Genomic DNA, 18,720 nt, shown 5'->3' on the forward strand with positions numbered 1-18,720 from the left:
GCGCTTTCTCTGACCTTAAACGGTTCCTGATCCCGCTCAGCTGAAGACTCAGAAAAGCTTCTTTCAAGAACTCCGTACCTGCATCCAGGCCTGCACGTGTAGGTGCACAGCCGTGCCCCCGCCACTAGGCGCCTTGGCCTTCCCTGGACCCCAAGCTCTTTTGCTTCAATCCGGAGGCTCTAGACGCTGCCTAGATCCCCTTTCTCTGCGCTGCATTCTGGAAACTCAGGCACTAACCCGGGGAGGTAACCGTAGCGCCCTCCTCACAGATCCTGGCTTCTCTTCTTACCGGATGAGCAGGGTCAGAAAACCACTATGTTATCTATTTTAACCGTGTCGCCTGACTCAGGTAGGAGCGTAAGTCTGCCTAATGTGTTTGAGTCAGGCTGATACCTACTCCGAAGTCTGAACCTGGCCTTGGTCTCCGATTACAGGTCCCCCTCCTCCTGCTCCTGTCTGAGCCCCAGACTCCGCCAATCTGTCTCCTTGCACCTGCAGATCCCCCTGTTTGGGACACACGGGATTTCTGTCTCCTGCGTGCTGCCCTGGGGAGCACCGGACGCCTGTCCAGAGCACCTCCACCTGCCTGCGTCCTTCTCCCGTCACCCCGCGGCTCCGTGGTGCTGGGCCCGGCCCGCGTGGCCTGCAGCGGAAAGAGAACGGCACGGACCCTCAGGTGCTTCCTGCACAGAGAGCTGCTGCAGGCGGTGTGTTTCATTTCTGTGTTTGTGTCACTCGTCCTACATTCGGCTGAGGGCAGCGTTCTAAGCTCCAGAAGGTCAGGGCTCGTTGTGTTGTTGTCTGATGACTCCCAGCGGCCGAGGTCACTAGCGGGCAGACGGTGACACACAGTATCCGCTGAGTATTTTCCGAATTTCCCTCTCTCAGAAACACTTCCTGTTTGGTAAGAACTTCCTGACGTCATCCTTGACTTCTTCTTCTTATGTGAGGGACTAGATTGTTCTGGGTGGTAGCGCCCTCCTCCTTTTCCCAGGGGCTGTGGTTCCCAGGCTTTCTGCGAGATGGCAGAAAGGCCCACAGAGGAAGGAAAATATCCAGGTTGCTAAGACAGAAAAGACGTGGGCAGGTAAATCAAAGATATTTTCTTTAAAAAATTTTTTAAATTCTGATTTATTTTAGAGAGGCGGGGGGAGTGGAGGAGGAACAGAGTGAGAGGAAGACAGAATCCGAAGCAGGCTCCAGGCTCCGAGCCGTCAGCGCAGAGCCCGATGCGGGCCCGAACCCACGAACCGCGAGATCACGACCTGGGCCGAAGTCGGACGCTCATCCGACTGAGCCCCCCCCCGGGGCGCCCCTATTCAAAGATATTTTCCAGGCTACTTGAGGCACTGTGTCTGTTGCAAAGGACAGACTTCTTTGATGTAGGTTATTTCCAGGTTAAAAGCTAAGCCTTTCCTATTAATGATATGGGGCCTTCAGCCACGATGGAAATAGATAAATTACAAGTGTAATGAGCCATCACAACGGCTACAGTGAACAGCAGTGACAGCGCCACGGGCTGGCGGGAACGCGAAGATGTTGCCCGTGGGAATAGAAAACGGGACTCGGAGAGGTCGCTGGCCTTGCGAAACTAAAAAACAAAAAAAATGTGGATTGATCCTGACCCAGCATCTGCAGTGTGGACATGTCTCCCAGGAAAACGAAGGCTTATTTTTCACCCAAGGATTTGTAATAAATGCTCGGAACAGCTTTCTTCATAAATAATCAAAAAGTGGTCTTCAGTGGATAAAAAAACCAAAAACTCCTGTGCTACATCCTTACCGGGGAACACCCCTCAGCGACAGACTGGTGATTCGTGTGACAACCGGGAGGGTCCTCAGGGAAATCAGGCCCATGTCAGAAGGATACGTACCGCTTGATTCTAGCGATGTGACATTCGGAGGATAACAGTCACCGAGATGGAGAAGGACAGGTGTTCCCGGGGCTCTGGGCGGGACGGGTGCGGTAGAGACGCGAACACGAGCCAGTCCTGGGAGGGTGGAGCTGGGTATCCTCTTTGTGGTAGCGGGTAGGCAGGCCACACATGGGCGAAACCACGCAGGGCTGCGTGTGTGCGTGCACACACACACACACACACACTCATTCACACATGCACACTCACATTCACACAACACTCGCACACTCGCACATACACACACACACACTCACACACTCAGGCCACACACGGGCGAAACTGCACAGGGCTGCACACACACACACACACACTCATTCACTCACACATACACACTCACACCCATATTCACACAACACTCTCACACTCCCTCGCACACACACACACACTTACACACTCAGGCCACACACTGTCAAAACTGCAGGGCTATACACACACACTCTCACACATGCACACTCACTCATTCACACAACACCGCACACTCCCTCACACACACACACACACACGTACACACTCAGGCCACACACAGGCAAAACCATGCAGGGCTGCACACACACACACACACACACACTCATTCACTCACATGCACACTCACACTCATATTCACACAACACTCACACACTCACTTAGGCCACACACGGGAAAAACTGCAGGGCTACACACACACGCTCTTACACACATGCATGCACACTCGCACACACTCACACACACTCATGCAGTCACAGTCTCACACCCACCCACACACTCACACTCGTATTCACACCATACTCGCACACTCACTCACTTTCACACTCACTCACGCTCACACTCTTACACCCACACATTCACACAACACTGGCACACACTCACACTCGCGCTCACACACTCAGGCCACACACGGGCAAAACCACGCAGAGCTACTCACACACTCAGACTCTCGCACTCACACATGCACACTCACGCACACTCACACACACACGCACACTCATGCTCACATACTCATGCAGTCACACTCACACCCACCCACACGCTCACACATATTCACACCATACTCGCACCCTCACTCACACACTTTCACACTCACGCTCACACACACAAGTACATACACGCTCACACATATTCACACCATACTCGCACGCTCACTCACACACTTTCACACTCACTCACGCTCACACACACGAGTGCATACAGAACAGCTGAACTCAGCAAGCTCCGGATTGCACTGGTTCAATCTCGCGGCTACGACGTCAGATGGCTGTGAAAATGTAAAATGTAACAAGGGTGCAGAGGAGAGAGAAGGGTGCACGGGACCTCCCTGCGCATTATTTTGCAACTCCTGTGAATGTAGAATCACTTCCAGGTAAAAAGTTTGTTTTTTAGTGAGGCTTCAGTACGTCACGAACGCTGTGTATTTATCCGTTACGAAATGCTTTTCCAGATCTCTTTCTGCCCTTTGTATCTTCCCGTCACTAACTCACACTTGCTCCCAACACTCAGCAAAGCCAAAAGGGAACCATCATTTTTTTTAACAGACACGTATTAAGGAAGTAGCACAGCTGTCTAATGATATTTGGCCCGGAAAGTGTCCGTTGGCTCTGAGTTTAGGAGTCACCGGGGACCCAGCGAGTGAAAGTCCAGTGGCGAAGCAGAGACAGAAGGCAGGTGCCCTGTCCGTGAGGACTGGCCCCTGGAGGTTATTCGGAGGAAGACAGGGACGGCGGGGCAAAGCCTGGGTGCCAGGCTGTGATTCCGGAAGCGCGGCTCAGCGAGTGGACCCACGGCTCCAGAGTCTGGGCAGAGCCCGCAGGGGGTGGGGGAGAGCCGCGACAATGCTTCCCGACGCACAAGCACGTGCTCAGGGATGCACAAGGCTCGCCACACAAACGCGCAAGGACCCCGAGTCATGTATCGCTCCGTGCTGTACTTGGCCTCGGCACGGCCGTCCACAGCTGTCTTAAGAATAAAAAATGGGACCTCCGTGCGCTCTCCTTCCTGCACTAAGTGGTCATTATTGATCTCAGGGATACGGCACTGGTCCCACGGGGCCCAGAACAGACCACTGCACGTTTCTGATGGCCATTTAGTGAGAGGTCATACGCCAGGCAGACCTATGAGCAAAGCCCCATCCATTCATCCAGAACCTGGGAATCTATTATTCAACAGAAGGAAGAGCTAAATCTGCAAAATGCTTCATTTCAGTTACGTTTATGCTGTCGGGTAACGACTTAATCCCGCGTCAGGAATATTCCACCGCCTTCGCCCTCTCCTTCCCTTCCCACTCTCCGCGCAGGGAGCCCGAACAGCCTCTGCGCATCCTGCCACCAGTGACAAACAGAAAGGGCCTTAGCAAAGGGACAGAGGGATTCCATAAAGACACAGAGCAGCCACAGTCAAGGCACTTCGTGAGATCCAGCCTTTCTTGAAAGTTTAAGAGGATTTTCCAGGTATTCTAGGGTCTGGGATTCAAACGCAAGAAGCCAAGGTCGGAGAGCCGAGTGGAGTTCTAACCTCCCGTAGAGTAAGGACGACTCAGGGTGACCTGACAGTCACCCTTTGCCAACAGTGACTGACCTGAACCCGTGGGGGCTCGGGATACGTCACCCGAGATATGCCACTTCGGTGCATCGATTATTTTGAAGTATGAGTACTTGAGAAACAGCAGGTGCAGGAGGGACCCGCTGCCCCTGCTCTGCCCCGTGAAAGCAGGAGATAAATCTCCTGTGGGAAAGGGGGCCTCCCGGACCCGGCATCTCTATCACCAGAGACGGGGTTGAGGACCGGGATGCCTGGAGGACAAGCCTTGTGACTTCTTCACCATTTGCCACCCACAGACCAGACCCCTCGTCTTGTCCAGATCTTCACAAACATGTTTCTTTGTCTGAAAGGTATAAAAGCTGCGTGCTCTGGCCCCGTCTCTGAGTCTCCTGTCTTCGTGGGGCTTGTACGGACGTAATTAATTTGTTTTTCTCCTGTTAATCTGGCTTCTTATTAAGGGGGGAGGGGTCTCTCAGTCAAGGATCTAGAAAGGTAGAGGGAAAGTGATTTTTCCTCCCATGCACACCCAAAGGGCCAACCAGAGAGGACGGTCAGAGCAGACAGGCTGTGGTGTGGACGCTCGCGATCTCGCAGAACAGTGGCCCCGGTGTGGTGACGGTCCCGGGGGTTTGTGGGTGTCCCAGACCAGAAAGGCTGGTGCCTCCTTCGTAGCACAGCAGCCCAGCGCCTCGGCAGGAGGCCGGCCACGGTGAGGCCGGTGCTGAGGAAGTGTGAGAGCCCCTCGGTCCCAAGGGGGCTGCAGAAATGCTGAGGACGCTGGTGGCTGTAAGAGGTGGGGGGTCAGAGCAAGGGGGACACAGGGAGCATAAGGCCCTTGTGACCAAAGCAGGGGACCGTGAACATCAGCCCCCGATGGTCCCGGGACCCAATGCCAGGTGCGTGAGCCTCAACACAGCAGAGAACAGCACAAATACGTCGCCCCTCGGACCCTGGAAATCAGACCACCTCGGCAGAGCTGAAACGGGGAGGGAAAAGGGAGACAGTCCCGCACCGGACCCGGAAGTTGCTTGGAAAGCAAAACTGAGAGAAGGATGGTCTCCTCCCATCTGTGAACTCGGCCGAGTCCCGGAAGGAGGCCCGAGTCCCGACAGCACAGCACTCCAGGCCCGGGGCCGACGGCAAAGGACATCCTCCTCAAGGTGTGGGTGTGGGTGTGGGTGTGCACGTGTGTGTACGTGTGTACGTGCACATGTATCTGTGTGTGCACGGGTGTGTGCACATGTGTGTGCACGCACATGCATGTCTGTATGTGCACAGGTGTGTGCGTGCACGTGTTGTCGGTGTGTGCACGTCTGTGGGTGCATGTGTGTGCACATGTGAGTGTGCGTGCATACATGTGTGTGCATGCATGTGCGTGTACGTGTGTGTTCATGCATGCACGTGTGTGTGCGGGTGTGTGCACAGGTGTGTCTGTGCACGAGTGTGTGCACGTGTGTGTGCACAGGTGTGTCTGTGCACGAGTGTGTGCACGTGTGTGTGCACCGGTGTGTCTGTGCACGAGTGTGTGCACGTATGTGTGCGCACAGGTATGTCTGTGTGTGCATGCATGCATGTGTGTGCATGGTTGTGCACAGGTGTCTGTGTGCGTGTGTGAGTGGGGGGGGTACAGGGGTCTGGAGGCGGGGAAGCACAGGACCCCCTCCCCGCTCTCCACACTGCCCCCGCCCAGGACATCCCCCCCAGTCCCCCTCCAGAAGGGACAGCACCTTGCTTACCCGCCGCTCTTTTGCCGGAAGAAAAGAACCCTTCTGTTGTGTTCCAGAGACCTCAGACGGCGGCTCAGCCCGTTTTCCTCGACCCACCTTCGGAACGGGAGCACCCTAGCATTGCCCCCAACTGCTCCCACCCAGGCCTCACGCGTGTCCTCCACGAGGTTGACCTCCAAGGACTCGGGATTTTCTCCAAAGTTCCGGTCACATGCCTCGAGCCTCTGCGGCGCGCCCCCAAGCCCACCTGCCCAACCCGTCGCTCCTCCACGTGTTACCCCGTTTGCCACCCACCTTCTCCGTACCCTCGGCTCCGGCTGCCGCAGGGGGACGCCACAGCCGGGCGGCCTCAACGGCAGAGATCGATTTTCTCCCAGTCTGGGGGCTGGACGTCCACGGTCAATGTGCCGGCAGACCTCTGACCTCTGCCGGGCTCGCAGATGCCTTCTCATCGTGTCCCAGCGACGCCCTTGAGCCTCTCTCTGGGTTGTGCAGGGGAGGGAGCTCCCTGGCATCTCTTCCTTCTCTTGCATGGACACCAGTCCCGTCGGGTCAGGGCCCCCCTCTTACGACCTCATTCAACCTTACTTACTTCCCCAGGGCTCTCTCTCCAAGTACAGTCACCCCGGTGGTTAGGGCTTTGGCACAGGAATGGGTTGGGGGGGGGGACAGAATTCAGTCCGTGGCACTAAATGCTCCTCCCAGGCACTCATCTGTTGGCGCCCTCGGCCCTACGCCCAACCCTCCCGACCCAGGACACGTCTCGCATTTTATACCCTTCGCTGCACGGGGAGCCTCTACGAAAGTGCAATTTCTGGGGGATTCCGGGCATCCGTGGACTTACATTTGCCCCCTTCCTGGGCCGGGAGCTTCCTGAGGGGAAGTACACGTCCCACTACACTTTCACCCCTGCCGGCGCCTGGCATCAGTTGCCGAGCTCAGTGACACACACGTCCCCAAGTGGGTGAGGTCCCAATGGCTCCTGTCACAAATCACCACAAATGCGGTGGCTTGAAACAACACCCATTTGTCTCTCATCTTTCCGGAGGTCGGAAGTCCACAACCAGTGTCCCTGAGCTGAAATCAGGGTGCGACAAGCTGGTTCCTTGGGGAGGGTGCGGGGAGAATCTGTTCCTGGGCTTTTCAGCTTCTGCCGGCCACCTGCCTTCCTCCGCTCCTGACCCCTTCCTCAGACAAGGCCAGTCTCCACCTGATCCCCCTGACCCCCTTCTATGGACTTTGCGACTTCCGTGGACCCACCCGATGGCCAGGTCCCTCTTCCATCTCAGGATCTCTAACCGTGTCACGTCTGCAAAGTGTCTTTCGCCCGGGAAGGTAACATATTCACGGGCTCCGGGGATTAGGACACGGGCATCTCCGGGGACCGTTGTCAGCTTACCACGCCTCTCAAGAGGACGGCCACCTTATCCCTCATCGTTGGAATTGCTGTAGTTATCAAATGACCGACCGGTTCTGGTACAGAAGGATCCGCTCCCTGACTTTCCTCCCGTGGGCGGAGCGGGACGGGCTGGAACCCCAGATGTGCCCGGAGCGCTGTCCTCGGGCCTCCGGTGTGTCCCCTACTCCACGATCTGGAACCCTGGTGCCTTCAGGGGCAGACGAGAAGCCACACGCTGCTACGGGGACACAGGGAGCCGGTGCCCGTGGGAAATGCTGCACGCACCCGGGAACCCGCTTCCTGCCATCCGCTGTCCCTGTCTTCTGTCAACCCTGGTGATGAAGGCATCTCTCGAGTTTGACCATGACTGAGCGTGTGGTGATGGAAGCGATGTCCCTTCCCCTGCAGACTTGAACGAGGGCCTCTTGAGCTCACGTGGGACTTCGTGGTGCAGCACCATTTGGGCAGGTCCCGTCTCCCTGCCATTGTCGAGGTCAGGGGCGCCCCGGTACACACGTGCATGCACACGCGCACGTGCACGCCCAGCCTGTCTGCCGGCACTGCTCCAGGACGCGCTCTTCGATGACCGACTAAGTCGGCAAGAACGACGGCATGACGCCCGGGGGACAGTGAGGCTGGGAGGGGGTGGGGGGAGCCCCCTTGGCCAACTCAGAGCCCGCACCCCGTCCCGTCCCTCCTTGCCCCTCCTCCACGCTGTGGCTCCCAGAGGGTCTGTTTGCACGTGCAAATCTGATCGACCCACATCTCTTCTCAGAGACTTTCCTGGCTCCCCCCGCCTCCCCCCACCCCGACCCGGGAGCCCCTGCTCCTCCGCGGACTCTGAAGCCTGCCCTTAAGGACCCGGCGCATCCCGGCAGCTCCTCCCCACCACCCCCTCCCTCAGCCACTGCACACCCACTCAGCTTCTTCTGCACGTTCCCGCTGCCTCTGCCGTCACGCCTTTGACCGTGACCATGCAGCAGCCCTGCTCCTGATGCCCACCCCGTAATTAATGGCTTGGGAGTGACCCCTCTGGGAAGGCTCCTCTGCCCCGCACCCCCCACCCCCCGGCCGGCTCAGGGGACTCCATCCAGCTATACCCTCATCCGTGGCACAGTTGCTAACATGCGTGGACGTGGCTGTGGGTGTTTCCCACCGGATGGTCCCCTTCGGGGCGATGACCATGCGCCGCTCACCTCTGTGTCTCCCATGTGTCATTCTGTGCTTGGAACCCGGTAAAGGAAGTGAATTACAATGAGCTCAAGCGATCTGCGTCCCGGCAGAAGACGCCGACGCTGACCCGTCCGACGGGCTCATAAAGGCGGGCTCAGCTCATTTACCGGATGTCTGGAAAGCAGCCTAGAGATCCTGTGGTTCAAAAACAATCTCCCTAGGTGGTAGTTCAACTGTAAGTCCAGAACTCCAGAAACTACCAGAAAAGGGCAAATGTGACGGAACCCGGGCTCGTTACTCACCACTGACATTTGTTCCTCAGCCAAATGGGTTTCTTGATTAACGGTTTTGTAAAACATTTGGGAAAAATAGAAAAACAAATTAACGTGATGTTCTCTGATTCCCAGATCCCTGCCAACCATCATCTGTAACATATTGCCAATGTGGCAACTGACGAGCGTCGTTCCTCCTCGCCCAAGCCCTTTGAGTCCCGGGGAGAAATTCCACAGCCCAGTCTGAAGCAAAGGTCCTGATGAAGTGCACATTGATGTCACTGACCCCAGGAAGGCACACACACACACACACACACACACGGGACAGTCACCTCCCCTGCCTGAAGGCTGATATGGAATCCCAGAGAATTCTTTTGTGGATTTCTTCATTTCCTCTGTTTCCTGCCCTCATATGGCTTCGAAATTGAGGAAGTTAAAAAAAAAAAGAGAGAGAGAGAATTCTTCCTACCAAGTTTGGGACTCGCTTGGTACAAAGACAATGAGGTTTCTCGCGGTGTTCGACAGCTAACTGTTGACGCCGTGCTGCAATGCATCCGTCCGTCACCATGTCCCAGTGAGGTCATGGTCGGAATCCACATTTTATGGATGTAGAAGCTGAACCCCATCCCAGCTCTACCAAATAACCACTGAGTGACGGAGCGGAGATTGGAACTTAGTTCAGCTTGGACTTCAAAGCCCACGCTCTTGGCTACCGCGTGTGGTGTCTGATCCCCTGGCCCCGCTACCACTTGACCCACGAGTTCTCTGAGTCGCCGAATTCTGGCATCCAGAGGTCTAGCATCACAGGCGCCTTCCTCACTACCAGCAGCATTCCTGCTCAAGCAGAAACCCCCCTTGCCTCCAAGGAAGCGTGTTTCAGCTCGGCTCAGGAAAAGCCGTGGGCGACATCTTCCCCGTGTCGAGTCCGAAGTTACCATTGCTCTACCTAATGGTGCCATTTTTGAGCCCTGGGGCCCCACAGAACCATCTTCTACAAGATGGCCTTCGAAGTGTCTGAAGACAATCCCCCCACCCTGGGCTGCACCGGGACATGGGACGGAGCCCTGGGAAGAGACAGCAGGCCGGCCTGGGAGCTGAATGTAGACAGAGGACTGACCATGAGCACGTACGTGGCACCCATCACCGCTGCTTCCCCACGGAAGGTCCTCCTTGAACCAACATCCAAACTCTCCATCTGCTAGGCTTTTCTCAAATGGAGCTGAATCGAGATGGTTCTCTCCCCTCGAGACTAAGGAATAACTACAGAGACACAGAGTGAGGAAGAAGGGCCCACACGGGGCGAGAAGTTACAGTGCAGGTCCGGTGGGGACGGTCACTGGGTCGGCCCCGTCCTGTCACTGCATCCAGAGCGTCCCTCGTGGAAACACAGTGGCCGGACCTAACCAGTGATTTCCAATCCCCACTCCTATCCGGCAAGGCTAGGCTCCCCATCTTGGAGGTGTGCTCATGGCTTGTTTCTTCCCTCACCTGCTACTTCGTCTTCTGCTGCTGCTGGGCTTTGTGAAAAAGAACTCAAAACAGAGCTGACAAAGGCCAGAGAGTAAATATTTCAGGCTTTGGGACCCGTACAGTTTCTGACACAACCCTACTCTTCCTCTGCGGCAAGAAAGCAGCCACAGACTTTTTGGGCCGTCCAGAATGTAAATCCTTGATGACTCAATCCTGTCTCTGCATGGTTTCTTCCTCGGAAGCCCCACTCCTCTGCCCATGGCCACACCAAGCCCAACATTAACTGCTCGTCACATCCGTTTACGTCTCGATTCTGTGCTGTCACTCCTTGGAAGGCTTGGCTTGCACAAGAGGAATATTTGACAGTTGTCTTGAGCTTTGACTCGTGACTGCAAAAGGGAAAATGCCTGAAAATTAATTCCCTAGTGGAGGACACATGATTAAGGAAAGACGTGGTTTAGGGACAATAGCAGTTTCATGGGAAGCTGGGCACTTGGGGAAGCTGCTATGAACCAGGAGTTGGAACAGGCCATTAAGCTGGATCGCCTGAGGACACAGTAGCGCATCTTTGAGCTACAAACAGGTATTTTCCAATCTTACAAGCATTTCTCAGACTCAGTCTAAGTAACTTTTGGTGTTATGATAGAGTTGTCGTAAAAACCAGAGCTACTTTTAAATATTATTTTAAGTTGTTTGCAGCAAGTTGTTTTTCTTGATCTGGAAGTGGGAGTTTTGAGTTCTGCTAAATATTGTTATTTCTTTCAAATCCTTTGTTTGTCTTAGGAAAGTCCCAGGGCTCTTGTTCCAGTTTGCGTGTTGGTCTGTTTGTCAAAGTGGCTCGGTTGAACTCATTTTTTCCCCACTTTTTGTGATGCTTGGGAAAAGGAAGACCACACAGTTGGGGTCACTAGCCAGCAGGTCAACAAACTCTCCTTCCCCGTTCCAGGCCCAGGAATGGGTATAAATCTCCCGAGCGCTGCGGCACAAAGGTGGGCGAGGGGAGTAGAGTACGTGCGAGGCAAGTCTGACCGCTCAGACGAAAATCCCAGAGTACTTGTGTCAACCACGTTCTGACCCACAAGTCTGAGGAAGGAATGAGACGAGCTTCCAAGGTGTCGGCGAAGTGACTGCACGAACCCATACGTTGGTTCCACTGTAAATACGCATCAGGTCACAGATTATGGGAAACGTTGAAGGGCTTCCAGACAGATGTCCGTTTACAACACATAATTGGCTCTTAAAAATGTTTTATTGATTATATGATAAATATCAAAAAGCATGAAAGCAAATAGGCAATAACAAGTTAAAACGATCCATTCCTCAAGCAATTACACACAGAACGACCATATGATCCAGAAATTCTGCTTCTAGGTATATATCCAGAAGAATCGAAACCGGGGACACAAACAGGTATTCGCACACCCATGCTCATAGCAGCATTATTCACAATAGTCCAAAAGTTAAAACAGGGGCGCCTGGGTGGCTGAGTTGGTTGAGCGTCTGACTCTTGATTTCAGCTCAGGTCATGACGAGGGTCGTGGGATCGAACCCTGTGTCAGGCTCTGCACTGAGCACGGAGCCTGCTTGGGACTCTCTCTTTCTCTCTCTGCCCTTCCCCTGCTCATGCTCTCTCATGGTCTCTCTCTCGCTCAAGATAAATAAATAAACATCTTTTTTTTAAGTGAGAACAACCCAAGTGTCCACACACAGACGAATGGATACACATGCCGTATGCACGCAATGGGATATTATTCAACCTTAAAAAGGAATGAATTCTGACACCTGCTACAACATGGATGAACTCTGAGGGCGTTATGCTAATGAAATAAGCTAACCGTAAGAAGAAAAATACTGTGCGATTTCACTTCTATGGGGTAACAAGCCTACTGGAATGAATAGAGACAGAAAGCAGGATGGTTGTTACTGTTTAATGGGCACAGAGTTTCACTTTGGGAAAGTGAAGTTCTGGAGATGAATGAACAGCCTGGGGAATGCATTTAATGCCCCTGAGCTGTGCACTGAAAAATGGATAAAGTGGTAAGTTTTATGTTATGTGGATTTTATCACAAGAAAAATTATCCGTTAACAAAAGAAGTACAAACCGATACCCCAAAAACCATAAAAAATTGTGGGAAGAAAGTATAGAAGACCTAAAGAAAGTACAGAAGATCTAAATAAAGAAAGCACAGAAGACCTAAAGAAAGTACAGAAGACCTAAATAAATCAAAGGCATTTCATGTTCACGAGACAGAAGACTTACTAAGTGTTAGAATGGCAGTACAGATTGATCTCAAATTGATCTACAGATTCGATGCAACGCTTTTCAATATCTCGGTCAAATTCTTTGCAGAAATCGACAAGCCAATTATAAAATTGTTTATGGAAATGTAATGACTCAGCATAGCCAAACATTTTTAAGTATTTGTTTATGTATTTATTTAAATGTTTATTTATTTTGGAGAGAGAGAGACAGAGCATGAGCAGGGGAGGGGCAGAGAGAGAGGGAGACACAGAATCGGAAGCAGGTTCCAGGCTCCGAGCTGTCAGCACAGGGCCCGACTCGGGGCTCAAACTCACCAGCTGTGAGATCGTGACCTGAACGGAAATCAAAAGTTGGATGCTTCACTGATTGAGCCACCCAGGCACCCCAAACATTTTTAAGAATAGAATTGGAAAGCTCAGACTTTCCAGTTTTAAGCTTACTGTGAAACTGTATTAATGAAGAAACCAGTGTGGTACCGGTCTATGGATAGACACGTAGATCAACAGGATAGAAATGAGAGTCTGGAAATAAGCCGTTGCATTTACAGCCAACTGGTTTTCCACAAGAGCTCCAAGAGCCAAGACCACCCAATGGGGAATGAATCGTCTTGCGACAAATGGTGCCGGGCCTCCGGATAGCCACATGCAAAAGGAAAAACCGGACCCCTACCTCACACCAGATCCAAAAGTTAGCGCGGATCAAAGACCACATGTAAGAGCTAAAACCAAACCCCCATGCACTGCTGGTTGGTGTAGACACTGAGGAAAACAGTCTGGCAGTTTCTGAAAAGACACCGAGTTACCGCACGACCCAGCCTGGAATCCACCCAAGAGGGATGCATCATATATCCATACAAAGACTTGTACATGACTGCTCATAGCCGTATTATTCACTTTCAGCTGAAAGTGGAAGTAACCCAAATTTTCACCAACAGATGGATGAATAAATACAATTATGTGGTATGTCTATACAATGTAAAATTATTCAGTCATGAGAGGAATACAGAAGTCCTGACTCAAGCTACAACATCTCTGAACCTGGAGAGCATTACTCAAAGTGAAAGAAACCAGACAGAAAAGACCACATATTGTTTGATTCCATGTTATGATGTGTCCAACATAGATCTGGAGAGACAAAGCTGACCTGGTTGCCTAGGGCAGGGGGCGGAAAATGAGCAGGTGGAAAATGAAGACTGATTGCAAATTGGTACAGGGGTTCTTTTGGGGGTGATGAAAATATTCTAAAATTGATTGTACTACTCTCTGCCCCTCCCCTGCTCATTCTCTGTCTCTCTCTGTCTCAAAAATAAATAAACGTTAGAAAAAAATTAAGAAGAAATTGAGGTACAAATGGTTTCACAGCTGCAAATATACTAACATCATTGAATTGCATATTTTAAATAGATGAATTTTGTAGTATATGATTTGTATCTCAAAAAAAGCTGTTAACAACAGCAAAAAATTATCCATTTAGCCTTCTGGTATGCAACTTTATGGACTTTTTGCCGTGTATATATACATGTTTAAATTTTTTTTTAACGTTTATTTATTTTTTGAGACAGAGAGAGACAGAACATGAACAGGGGAGGGGCAGAAAGAGAGGGAGACACAGAATCGGAAACAGGCTCCAGGCTCTGAGCTGTCAGCACAGAGCCCGACGCGGGGCTCGAACTCACGGGCCGTGAGATCATGACCTGAGCCGAAGTCAGATGCTTAACCGACCAAGCCACCCAGGTGCCCCATATACGTTTTTAAATAAAATTAGGAATGTGATGTTGCATAGCCTATATATTTTTTCCAACTATATATTTTCATATCATTAGTCTTCCCCAGAATAATTTTTTTTAAATAAGCTCCACACCCAGTGTGGGGCTTGAACTCATGACCCTGAGATTAAGAGTCAGTCACATGCTTTCCCAACTGAGCCAGCCAGGCGCCCCTTAAATGATTTTATCGTATCCATTTTATGGATGGATTGCCAGTGATTTAATCAATACACTGCCATTGGAATTTGGATGGCTATGATCAAGAAGACAGATAGTAATAAATGTTGGAAACATGTGGAAAAATTGTAACTGTTATATGCTGCTGTGGGGGTATAAACTGGTGCAGCCTGGGGCGCCGGGGTGGCTCAGTCGGTTAAACATTTGACTTCGGTTCAGGTCATGATCTCACAGCTCGTGAGTTCAAGCCCCGCGTCGGGCTCTGTGCTGACAGCTCGGAGCCTGGAGCCTGCTTCGGAGTCCGTGTCTCCCTCTCTCCCTGCCCCTTCTCCCACTCACGTTCTGTCTCTCTCTCTCTCTCTCTCTCTCTCTCTCTCTCTCTCCTTCAAAAATAAATCAACATTTAAAAAAATAATAAAATGGTGCAGCCACTTTAGAAAACAGGTGGACAGTTCCTCAAAGGGTGAAACACAGAGGTATCACATGACTCAGTAATATCACATGACTACGTATATACCCAAGAGAATGGAAAACATGTACTCGCACGAAACCTTGTTTTTAACACAAAAACTTGCACGTGAGCGTTCATAGCGGCATTATTCATAATAGCCAATTAGTAGACACAACCCAGATGCCCATCAACTAATAAATGAATAGACAAAAAGTGTTATATCCTTACAATGGAATACGGTTTGGCCCATGCGCAGAAGGCTGCATGTTATTAGTTCCAAATATGCGGCGTCCAGGACATGCAAAGGCACAGGGACAGGAGGTAGATTTGTGGTTGTGCAGGTGGGGGGGGTGCCATGGAGGGGGACCGATACTGGGCATTGGTGGTGTTTCTGGAAGCACGCAGATGTTCTGGAATCTGGAATCGGATGGTAGTGATGGGCCGTGACTTTGTGAATATACTAAAACCCGCTGTACAGTATACTTTAAGGGGGTGAGTGTGGGGCTCTGTGACTTATATCTTAATTAAGGGGGAAAAAAGCCTGTACCTCTTTACGCCCGGTAGAATGAAGGGTCTATTTCCTGGGACCCTTTATGTCTCCCTGGCATATTTTTTTAAATGTTTATTCATTTTTGAGAGATAGTGAGAGGGAGACAGAGAGACAGAGAGACAGAGACAGAGTGTGAGAAGGGGAGGAACAGAGAGAGAGGGAGACACAGAATCGGAAGCAGGTTCCAGGCTCTGAGCTGTCAGCACAGAGCCCGACGCGGGGCTCGAACTCACAGACTGTGAGATCATTACCTGAGCCGAAGTCGGACACCCAACCGACTGAGCCACCCAGGCGCCCCTCAAGTCCACCGATACTTTTTTAAAAAAGGAACAAAACATCAATATTGCAATACTGGTTTTCGTTCGTGCGGCAAAGTTATCAGACGATAACCATGGATTCTCGGGAAATAATACTGGTAGGCACACAATAGATTACGTAACGAATTGTGTATGAGAGTGTCGTTTACGGTAGCGAAGAGAACAAAGTAACCCATCTATCTAACAGGAGAATGACGTTAAGGAAATTATTGTAAATCCACACCACGAAGTACTTTTTAGGCACGTAGATGTCTAAATCGTACATTTAAAATGTCTAAGTACTACATTAAAGTAATCCTGTCAATGAGTACCTACCGACATAAAAATGTCTGTGGAATAATGTTACTGGATAAGGAAAAAAAAATACAGACTTAAAAATAAATAGCATAGACCTGTGGTATAAATGCATGTGTATTAAATATATGCAGGCGTATATGTGTGTGCACTCTGGGCAGAAATCAGGAGTCAGAACCTTAACCGACTAAGCCACCCAGGGGCCCCAAAAAGATGTTTCTAAAGGGAAGCTTAAAGTCCTGATGCCCAGGCTATAACCAATTAAATCATCGTGCTAATTTCTCGGGTGGGGACCAGGTCTCGGTAGAACCTCATGTGCTTCCGAGGTGCAGTCCTCCCCTGGTCTATCCACTCTCCGTCTCACCTCCAAAGTTAAAGGGCCGTGTTCGTAAGTGGCTCCAATCTCTCTTCGTGCGTTTGATCCTCAGGAAGTGAGGCCCCGTGTTGGGCTTATGGCAAAGGAGCCGGGGCAGTTTCTGGGCTCAGGACGTCCACACTGTCTCTGCGGCCAGCAGGACTGCACCCGCCTGAGCCTCCCCCAGGTTCTCAGAAGAGCGAAGGTTCTCTCTCTGTGGGTTCCGTCTTGCTTCGTGACAAGGTGGGTCACAGCCAGAGAGGGAGACAGAGCCACTATTGGACTCTATGTGCAGGACAAACGGGTCCAGAAGTTTTCAGAGACCCTGATGGCACCGAGTACCTCGATGAGCCCAACGTGTAGGGAGACAGTGGGGTGGACAGCTGCCTGCCCCACCTCTGCAGCCCCCCTCCCCCAGCTTGGCCCACCTGTCAGGTCCCAGGGGGAGGCGTGGGGCTGCATCCTTCTAGGGCAGGAGGAGGAATCCCCCCTCTACCCTTTACGTTCTGTGGCTGAGATCCATGTTATAAAAGACAGATGAACCAGAGAAAAATCACAGAAATGTAATCGCATGTCTGCCTCATGTGCACGTGGGAGAAACCGGGGAAACGGAGGGAAACTCCCCGGGTGGCCCGAGCCACCGCTACAAATGCCATCGTCAGCTGAAGGCGGGAGGGGGAGGGGCCGTTACAGGGGTCGCGGGGAGGGGCCCCGAGTTTGTCATGCAGATGGGGTCTGGGCCTCCTCCCGGTAAAGAGTTACTGGAGATTCTGGGGCCCCTTCCTCTCCAGGTACCAACCGACCGGAACGCCCTTACAAATGTAAATTTCTTCTCCTTTGTTTCCAGAGATTCTCCGGTGTCGCCTTGTTTCTTAAAAAAAAATCAGCTCACAGTAATCCTTTTGCCAAAAGAGCACACCACAGGCTGGCTTATTCACCTACCCTTCACTGGCTCTCCTGCCACAGCCCCCACCGGTCACCACAGTCGCCTCCAGGTCTCAGGGCCACCCCCACCCCCCACCCCCGAGTTGGCGGCCGTGAGGCTTGGGCTGTGTGCGGTGTGGAAGGAAAGACGTAGACAAGCGGAAATCTGGATGCCAGCCTCAAGCCCCCCGCGTCTGAGCCGCCGGACCCGAGTCTCTCTGACCCGCACCTGCCGCAGCTATGACGCAGGAATGAGACTTCCCGCCTGCTCGCGTGTGAGCGTGTGTGTTCACAGCAGCGGATCTCAACGCGGCTGCCCTGGAACTCTACCTGTCCCACCTGCAGAGATGACCGGCTCATGGGCCTCGGGGCTGCTCCAGAGTGACTCCAGTGCACGACCAGCCCTGTGTCACAGTGTGTCTCTCCAAGCGGGGAACTGGGACTAGCCTTGGGAACTTTCTAGAATGTAAATTCTTTTTTTTTTTTTAAACAAACAGGTAGGGATTACCTTCAACCTAAAATTTTCTGCCAAGGAAGCAACCCACAAAATAAAAAATGTCTTTTGGAACTGGAGATCATTTCTGTGAACCGTAGTTCTACGACAGAGGGTGAATATAAATATGGCAAGAAACTCACACTACTCAAAGCAAAGAATAATAGTAACAACAAGCTAAATAAAAATGGATACAGCAACTAAATGGAAATTTTTCTTATATATATATATATATATGTATACACACACACACACACACACACACACAATGGCCAGATATTTGAAAAGATCGTCAACACCACTGGTTGTGAGGGAAATGCACATCAAAACCACTTTGGGGTATCACCTCGCCCCTGTAGATGTGCCTATTATCAATAATTCGGGACACAAAGTGTGTTGGAGAAAATGAGGGTAAAAAGGAAAACTTTCACTGTGAGTGAGGTACAAACAGCTACGGCCACTATGAAGAAAGTACGGAGTTTCCCCCAAAAAACTTGGGAAAGAATTGTGTAATCCAGCCCGCACTTTTGGGTAGCCGTCCAAAGGTCTTGAGATCGGTATCTCAAAGCGACAGGTGGGTGTCCCCACTCTGCCCTGAAACGCCGTTCCCATCAGCCTCAGCAAAGAAACAAGCCAAGCGTTGTGTGTCGATCGTTCTATGCGT

This window comes from Felis catus, chromosome B3 (genome assembly GCF_018350175.1).
Source record: "Felis catus isolate Fca126 chromosome B3, F.catus_Fca126_mat1.0, whole genome shotgun sequence".
Lineage (NCBI taxonomy): Eukaryota > Metazoa > Chordata > Mammalia > Carnivora > Felidae > Felis > Felis catus.